General features: G+C 46.6%; 1 long non-coding RNA gene across 1 annotated transcript in view; it reads right to left on the reverse strand.

The window, feature by feature from the left end:
* Positions 1-8,835: 8,835 nt before the first annotated feature.
* The window catches only part of LOC127322779 (uncharacterized), a 677-nt gene continuing 151 nt past the window's right edge, over positions 8,836-9,361 (reverse strand). The window contains exon 2 of the long non-coding RNA XR_011750037.1: positions 8,836-9,120. This is a non-coding gene — a long non-coding RNA (uncharacterized lncRNA). The remainder of the gene's footprint in view (positions 9,121-9,361) is intronic.

Genomic DNA, 9,361 nt, shown 5'->3' on the forward strand with positions numbered 1-9,361 from the left:
GGTGTCGAGGAGATCGACACGTCGCCAGAAGATCCGATAGCTCCACCTCTCTCCCCCGTACCTGGACGTGGAATCTCGGGGCAAGATTCCTTGTTAGTGGTGTCGATTGTAACGGCCCAGGGTAGTACACCTATAGATTTTGTTTGTTATTTTCTTTTGTGCATCATCATGGCATCATGCATATTTTTGCATCCCAAAATTATATTAAACCCTGTTTTATTTCTAGTATAATCCCATCCTTTATTTCAAATTATAATCCTTCTTTCTCTGCTAAATTTCATTGCTAAAATATATTTAGAAATGGGTTTTAAAACAAACAGCAAACAATTTTTAAAATAAAAAAAGGGAAGCAACCTCCCAACCGGCCAGGCCCAAAAGGCCCAGCCGGCAGCCTTTTCCCCAGCCCACCTACCAAACCCTAACAGCCACCCTGGCGTTTTTGCATCCCACACCCCCGCCGCCGCCCCAGTCCTTTTTCACAAAGCCCCTCCTTCTTTTTGTTTTCCTGCGCTGGTCCTCCCACCTCACCCCTCTCGTTCTCTCCCCAACCCGAGCGAGCCCGAGCCCTGCTCACTCTCGATCCCCGCTCGACCAGACGCCTCCGCCTCCCTATGCTCGCCACCACGGCGGCCGCCGTTTGCTCTGCTCCGCCCCGGCCCCCTCTCCGCCTTGTCCTTGCTCGTCTACCCTCCTCACCCGCGCGCGGCGCCCCTCTTCTGCGCCTGGCCGCGCGTCGCTCGCTGGCCCCGCACCTCCTGCAAGCACGTCGCCGGCCGCTGCTTCCTCGACCCGCGCGTGGTCTCCTCGTCCTCATCTGCCAGCCGCGCGCCCCTCCTTCCCCCGTGGCCGCCGCTCCCCGACAGCGTTGGCCCCGCTCCTCCCTCGTTCCCGAGCGCGTGCACCCGCCAGGCAGCTGCTTCCCGAGCTCAACGCCGCCCTCAGCGCCCGCGGCTCGCTGTCCCCTGCTCCGCGCCGTCGCGCGCCCTGTCTCGCGGACGCCGTCGTCACCTGCTCGTGTGCGTGAGATACCGTTTTGGTCCCGATGGTTCTCCTCGACATCATGTTCGGTTCTCTGAATCTGTTTTTCCCCGCAGGATAATCTTTCCGGTGCAGATAGCTGCTATGCGTGTCCCTCCGAGCTGATGCTATGGTGCTACTGTATGTGGTGGTGTGGTTGAAGCAGCGAATGCCATCAAGTTCTCCCGACGCTGTTGGCTACGTGATGTTGTTGCAAGTTGAGGTGAAGATGGTGTTGTGTGAAACCCTTGAGCTCTTCCTCGCGAAACGGAGATGCTAATCTCTGGTTCGTTTTCAAGTTCACCGGCGTCATTTCAAGTTCGTCATCGATTAGCGAAGGCGGAGCCCGAAGAACCACGGAACATCAAGATCTCTTTCATGGATCCGAAGACCAAGATCCCGGCATCATCTTCTTCCCATCTAAACGTGAAGCCGGTGACCACCTTGTTCCAATACCGTGAGACCCCGACCCTAAGCCAATCCTATTTTATAAATGTGCTATATATCTTGTTGCATCTCTTATCATGTTCATCATCATCTATACATGTTGCAACGTATCGTGCATCTTGTGGTTGTTCGGGGTTAAATAGCAATTCACCTAATTAAAATATGGAATTGTGCGGGATTGTTATTATGTTGTCACGGTTCCATTTAATCTTGCGTAGCTCACCTATGCCTTGTCTTTGCCATGCTAACCAACAATTAATATGCGGGGTAGATAAACAACTTGAACCTAATAATTGTTTGTCCGGGTTTCTGATCCCGCTTATTATGGATAAGTTGCATTGCAACATCGTTGCCATGTCATGCATACCATCTTGATCATGCTGGATCTTCTTTATCCATAGTAGTAAGACTTGCATGCATTGTTTGTTCCAGCATTTGCTTCTTTTCGGATAGGATCACGAAGTGGTGCGGTGAGATACGATGAGTTCTCCGGATGTCCCTCGACAAGCTTTAACAGGCAAGCATTTCCCCTATACTCCTATCCCTGCAGGAGTCACTCACCTATTTTATTTTGACTTCTCCCTCATGCTATCCTTAAGTTGCGTTCTGGTCACGTGTCCTTTCCACTTGTTACCTCAAGCAGCCCATATTGCCACCACCACCACCTACAGCTATTGTTTGATTTCGGGTCTGCCTTGCGAGTCGTAGTGCATGCTAGTACTGTCTTATCTTGTTATCGTTATTATTATCTTATCGGATTACATGTTGGGAAGAATCATGGTTACTTTAGTTGTTGATAATTGTTTAGCGGAGGCATCGGTGGGTCAGCTGCTTGTTTTGTGACGGCTCACTTGTGTTTCCTAAATATCTTAGGACCCCGAGTTCCTGTTATCTGTTCCGAGATTGAGTGCTCTAACCACACGTGGGTATGCTTACCGGGTCTCCCCTCGACCACTGCCGGAATCTACAGCTTTGTCCAGTGGCCACAACTAGTTCGAATGTTTGTTTGTTTCTCCCGGGTGTGCAAGCTTGTTTCTTTGTGGTCAGATGATATGATATTACTTTTGGGGAAGCCGTGAGTGCCTTGTATCCCCGTTGTCTCTTGCACGTCCGTAGGTGCGGCACGTATTGTTAAGAGGTCATCCTCTAGTGGGCTCTGATCCTCTTAGCCGTTCTCGCAACAGCTAGGTCCGCGTCGGAGTTTCGATCGGGCTCCGAAATGGGTTAACTTAGTTAGGTGGCTTCCTGGACATTGTTGTCGTGAAGGAGAGTGCGTGTCGTGATATCCACCTGTCGTAAGTGGGTTGATCGTGCGTGTGGGCATATTTGGGCACCCCTGCAGGGTTATAATCTTATCGATAAGCCGCGTCCGCGGTTATGGACGACTTGGAGCTGTATGACTCGACCATAGACAACTTACACCTGTTGTTCATTAATAATAACTGGCGTAGTAAGTTAGCACAAACTCAATAATAAATGGTTAAAACTTGACAACCGTGTGGGTGCCTTTGTAAGTACTTCTTTGCGAAGGGGGAAAGCGTTGGCTGTGTTATGTTTGCAGAGTATAGAACTGTTAGTTTATGCGCTCTCTCATCTCCTCTGATTAGACGAATGTTGTAGAGTGTCTCTATAGGTTTTTAGTGCTTACGCGCTGCCGCTTAATCCAACCATATTGCCTATGACGTTCCTCTTGCGTCCTCTAAGTCCCCTGCGTGCCTCAAGTACAAAGGATGACTGGTTGACGAATGCTTATACGTCTTGAAGTCTTGTTAAGTACGAACCCGTACTTATTGCTGCTTCTATGGGATATAACCGGGCAGGTATGAAGATATGTTCGATGAAGACGACGCTAGCAAGGTTACCCTTCCGGCTTGGCCTGGGCAGGGTTATGGACGCCACTGGTTATCTTTAGGACTCTTAGTCCGATTTGTATCTTGTTCGTACTCGGACGTATTCGATCTTCTGTATGATTTGGATCTTTGTATTGTATATTTGTATCTTAACTCGTTGGAGTCGTTGTAATATATGTATCTTGTGGGCTCTATTGTAATCCTTTTGTAATGTTACCGCTCGTGTTAATTCCTCTGGCATCACGTGTGTGATTCTTCGCGCACGTCGTGTCGGAGGGCGTCTTTGAATCGATATCGTGCGGATTTCGGCGGGATCGCTGGAATCCTCATGGTACCGGTTCCGGGGCGTCACAGGGAGACCGGCACTTCAACAAAGGGGAAGGATGAGACACCGGTTGCGGAACACCTAGGGGATAATCATGCGGTGCCACCACCAACTGATTACACCATAAGTGTTCCAATACCTATGCCACATATCTTGTCACACGGTTTACCACCGTTACTTGAGTCAAATAACTTTGAAACTTGGCAATTCTTAATGTGTTCTCATGTGCGCAGAGCATCTACCGAGCTTTGGCGTATCATCGAGGAGGACTACTCACCACGAGACCCAAAGAGCTTGACAAGAAGAGAAGTGGTGGATGACCAACTCAACGTCATCGCCATCAACATGATTCACATGGCCATCACGCCCAAGGACCGCGCTCATATCCGCTCGCTCAAGACCACCCAAGAAGCATGGGATAAACTCGACAAACTCTTCCTCGGAAATGCGAGCATCCAAAGCTCTCGTTTCGATGAAGTGAACAACATGGCCGACAACTTCGTCATGAATGAAGGAGAGTCCCCCGAAGAAATGTATCGGCGCCTCATTGCTCTTTTCGTACAAATGCAAGATCTTGGAGCAACGTTTGTGGATGACCATTGGATCAAGCGCAAGTTCTACAATGCTCTCCTCCCTTATGAGGAAGTGAAGTTGACGGCCATCCGCCAAAACGCCTCCTTCCGTGCTATGATATCCGATGATGTTCTTAGCGAAGTCATCGCTTTGGACATCTCCAAGAAGAATGCGGAGGATCTTGTTGCTCGTGCCCACAACACCGGCAAGCCCAACCTTGCATTGAAGATGAAGGTACATGAGGCTAGTGAAAGCGATGAGGATCCCATTGAGTGGGGACCGGATGATCTCAAGACCAACTATCATGAGCACATGGCTCTCGCCGCCAAGAAATTTTTGGACGGAAACAAGTCCCGAAGCACAAGACCAAGAAGATCACGTGATTCTCCAAGAAGCTTCTCCAAGAGTCCAAGGGAGGGGCAAAGGGGGAGAACATGCTACAATTGCGACGAAAAGAATCATTTTGTTGTGAATTGTATGTTTGAGAGAAGAGAAGATAATGGTGGAAGACTTGTCCGCAAAGAAAAGTTAAAGTCTCTCTCTAAAGGATTCTCCAAGTTCTCCTCCAAGCCTGATGACGACAAGGTCTCCTTCACCAAGAAGCCTAGAGCCTTCATCATTCGAGAAGAGTACTCCTCCGATGAGGATGAAGATCATGAGGACAAGAGCTCCAACAAGGAAGGAGAGGGAGTGGCCGCCATCGCCATTACCACTCCCTCTATCTCTCTCTTCGACTCTCCTAATGAGAATCTTATCACCCACAATGCTCATTGCCTTATGGCAAAGGTATCCACGGAGGTAGAACCCCCTTCCAAACTCTCATCATCAACTAATGCCTTAAATATTGATGATGCCACTAGTCTCACCATTAAGCGTGAGATTATGGGTTTGGATTCTTTTCTCACTAACATGCAAGGGGATACCAAGACTCATGTTGGGGCTCTCCTTAGCCAACTTGGTGCGGCACAAGACCTTATAGAGGATAAGGAGAGGCTTGAAAGGGAGGCGGCAAATGAGATTGCCTCTCTCAATCAAGCGCTTGAAGAGGAACAAAATTTGCGCATGTCTCTTGAAGCTAGTGTCATCATCCTTGAAGACTCCAACAAGGCTATTGTCTCCCAACTCACCAAGGACCGAGACCATGATCTTGGTTTGATGGGTGAGCTCAAAAAGAAGATGCTCTCTCTCGAGGAAGCTAACAAAGAGAAAGATGAGGAAGACCCCAACTCTTGCCATGACGAGCTTGTTGATCAAGTTGCTTCCTTGAAAAAGCACAATGCTCTTCTCTTGGACATCAATGCTCTTCAAGAAGAAGCCTTGGATGAATATTACCGCTTGTGCAAGGAGAAGACCTCATGTTGCAACCATGAAGAAGAAATTGCCACTCTTGAGACCACCAAGGCCAAGCTATTGAGTTTGAGTAGCGTGCAAGAAGAGTCTTTGGTGGAATGCCTCCTCATGAGAAAAGAGAAGGCCACTTGTTGTGATCATGAGGAAGAAATAGCCGCCTTGAAGAGGAGGGAAGCCAAGCTCATGGAGGTCAAATCCATGCAAGAGGAAGCATTGAAGGAGTATTTTCATTTGAGCAAGGATCGTGCGTGTTGCACTCATGAAAGTGACATTGCCAAGTTGGAGAGTGACAAGCGTATACTCATGAAGATGAATGCTCTCCAAGAAAAAGCTTTGATGGAACACTTCCGGGTGAACAAGGCAAAGGAAGTCCAAGTGTTTGATATTTGGCATCCACACCCGGAGCATGAAGATGAAGTCAATCGTTTGAAGGCCAAAATTGATAGACTTGATACGTCTCCAACGTATCTATAATTTTTTATGTTCCATGCTTGTTTTATGACAATACCTACATGTTTTGTTCACACTATATGATGATTTGATGCATTTTCCGGAACTAACCTATTGACGAGATACCGAAGTGCCAGTTCATGTTTTCTTCTGTTTTTGGTTTCAGAAATCCTAGTAAGGAAATATTCTCGGAATTGGACGAAATCAACGCCCAGTATCTTATATTTCAAGGAAGCTTCCAGAGCACCGAAGAGGGGCCAGAGGAGAGCTAGGTGGGCCCCACATGGGGTGGCGGCGCGGCCAAAGGGGGGGGCACGCCCCCCTGGTGTGTGGCGCCACCGTGGCCCCTCCGACTCTGACTCTTCGCCTATTTAAGCCTTCCTGACCTAAATCTTCGAGACGAATAAGCCACGGTACGAGAAACCTTCCAGAGCCGCCGCCATCGCGAAGCCAAGATCTGGGGGACAGAAGTCTCTGTTCCGGCACGCCGCGGGGATGGGGAATTGCCCCCAGAAGGCATCTCCATCGACACCACCGCCATCTCCATCGCCGCTGCTGTCTCCTATGATGAGGAGGGAGTAGTTCTCCCTAGAGGCTAAGGGCTGTACCGGTAGCTATGTGGTTAATCTCTCTCTCCCATGTACTTCAATACAATGATCTCATGAGCTGCCTTACATGATTGAGATCCATATGATGAGCTTTGTAATCTAGATGTCGTTATGCTATTCAAGTGGATTTTACTTATGTGATCTCCGGAGACTCCTTGTCCCACGTGTGTAAAGGTGACAGTGTGTGCACCGTGTGGGTCTCTTAGGCTATATTTCACAGAATACTTGTTCACTGGGTTATGATTTGAGTTGGATGTCTCTATGAAATTGTGGTGTGTTAGTACCTCCTATGAATGCTCACAGTGACAGCGTGGGTTTTTTATTAGTACTTGGGAATACATCTTTAAGGTTTGCCTACATGATGAATTAGTGTTCGTTATCTTGCCAGAGAGTAATTCAGAATAGCATAGTGAAGTGCTTATTTATATTCAATTATGATTGCAATGTTGAGAGTGTCCACTAGTGAAAGTATGATCCCTAGGCCTTGTTTCTAAGCATTGAAACACCGTTTCCAACAAGTTCTGTTACATGTTTACTCGCTGCCATATTTTATTCAGATTGCTATTACCACTCATATACATTCAAACTACTTGTATTTCACTATCTTTTCGCCGAACTAGTGCACCTATTCATCTGACAAGTGTATTGGGTGTGTTGGGGACACAAGAGACTTCTTGTATCGTGATTGCATGGTTGCTTGAGAGGGATATCTTTGACCTCTTCCTCCCTGAGTTCGATAAAACCTTGGGTGATCCACTTAAGGGAAAACTTGCTGCTGTTCTACAAACCTCTGCTCTTGGAGGCCCAACACTGTCTATAGGAAAAGAAGCCAACAGTAGACAGCAAGCTATTTTCTGGCGACGTTGACGGGAGGAAAGGTAAAAGGCACTCACACTTCGGTCCCAGGCAACTAAGCTATTTTCTGGCGCCTTTGTAAGTGCTCGAAGCTATTCCTTTAGATCCTGCAATTGCATCTTTTTGTTTCTTGTTTTTATTTCACTAGTTAGGCATAATGGAAAGCAACTATGAGCTTTTTAATCTATTTCCTGAGTTAAGACATGGATTGTTTGCTGCAAAAATTAAAAAACCTATGGAATCTTATTTGCATGCTAGTAGCAATGATATTAGTATGAACGCTTTGGACACCAATGTTGCTAATGATATGGAAAATTCTAAGCTTGGGGAAGCTGGTTTTGATGAGCATGATATTTTTAGTCCCCCAAGCATTGAGGAGAAAATTTTCTTTGATGATACTTTGCCTCCCATTTATGATGATTATAATGATAGTGGTGTTTTGGTGCCGCCTACTATGGAGGATAAATTTTATTATGATTATACTATGCCTCCTACACTTGATGAGAATAATAATGATAGCTACTTTGTTGAATTTGCTCCCACTACAATTAATAAGAACTAGATTTAGATGTGCGCCTTGGCGCACGATCCCGTGAAATTCGTACTACTTTAGAGTTTGTATAACAACTATGAATCCACCTGCCTCCGTGCATCCCTGCCATGCATCCCTTCGTCAACAGCCATCCGATTCAACTCAAGTCACCGGTGTGCGTCTCATCGGGCGACTTTGTGAAAACCACCCAAACAACACTGAAACCCCCTACCATTCCTCTCCCAAATCCCCCCTCTCAAACCGAAATTACCGACGACATCAGAGTCCTTAACAACCGCCATGATGTCCATGGCCCTACATTTCAGTGAAAGAATCCTACTACGCCACCGCAAACAATCTACATACGCGTTGGCATCCTACGACAAAGATTACCATATCCCATGGACTTGGGGCTCTCTCAAACCGAGATCCATGTATGTAGTCATCGCGTTAGCATCCTACGACAAAGATCAGTGTAGGTGGCTACCGCATCATAGAGGTGGTAGAATGTGAATTGTGATGGGCAGAGACCACAATATGTTGATTAGGAGCTGACCATAGTTGCAGCAGGTAGCTTCAGAGTTGACAATGTTTTCTTGGTGAATGCAAAATTAAGAAATAAATGATAATTTTTATTTCTCTATGCTGAATGACATTGTGGAGGCTAATAACCGCTGATGAACTGATGAGGACATTGCTTATACAACTGAATAAGTGGTGAGCTAACAGGCTGACAAAGTTGCTTATCTTCAGTACATGTATTTCCACTACATGCTAGTGTCCTAGGTTTCAAGCTCTCAAATTAATCTCAATAGAAATGTTCAGAGCTTAAATGCATTCCTTTAATTATAACTCTTGCAGAAAACAAGAACACATGTACAACGTACAAAATTATTGAACTTTCTTATGTACCTCGTGGGAGCCTAGTGAAGTACAATTCATGTTCTGCAGTGCTACAAGTTTGGAGAGGTAACAGGTTACATGAGAAGGTGATGGTTGTCTGGCCGGCCAGATGCTGAAGGGAGTCGGGCAAAAGCAGGTTGGATTGTCCATCCCGGCCACGGTAGCAAGCAGATTTTGGCCACCGTGCTGATTTGCCATCCGATCCAATTCCTATCCAAATATTAATAGTACTTCTTGAGCTTTGACGACATGCCACATGACTTGTTCTTAACCACTTGATACATGATCAAACTGTGGCGAAGTATCTATCTAATGAACTGAAACAATGTTGAATTCAATCACAGTTGATATACGCTTTCTTCATACCAGTATGTTAGGTTCCAACAACAGGCTAGGATTTTAGATACCACTTAACCCAAACTAAACAAAGCTATGTCTAGACCTTTTCATA

Source organism: Lolium perenne, unplaced genomic scaffold (assembly GCF_019359855.2).
Source record: "Lolium perenne isolate Kyuss_39 unplaced genomic scaffold, Kyuss_2.0 unplaced13, whole genome shotgun sequence".
NCBI lineage: Eukaryota > Viridiplantae > Streptophyta > Magnoliopsida > Poales > Poaceae > Lolium > Lolium perenne.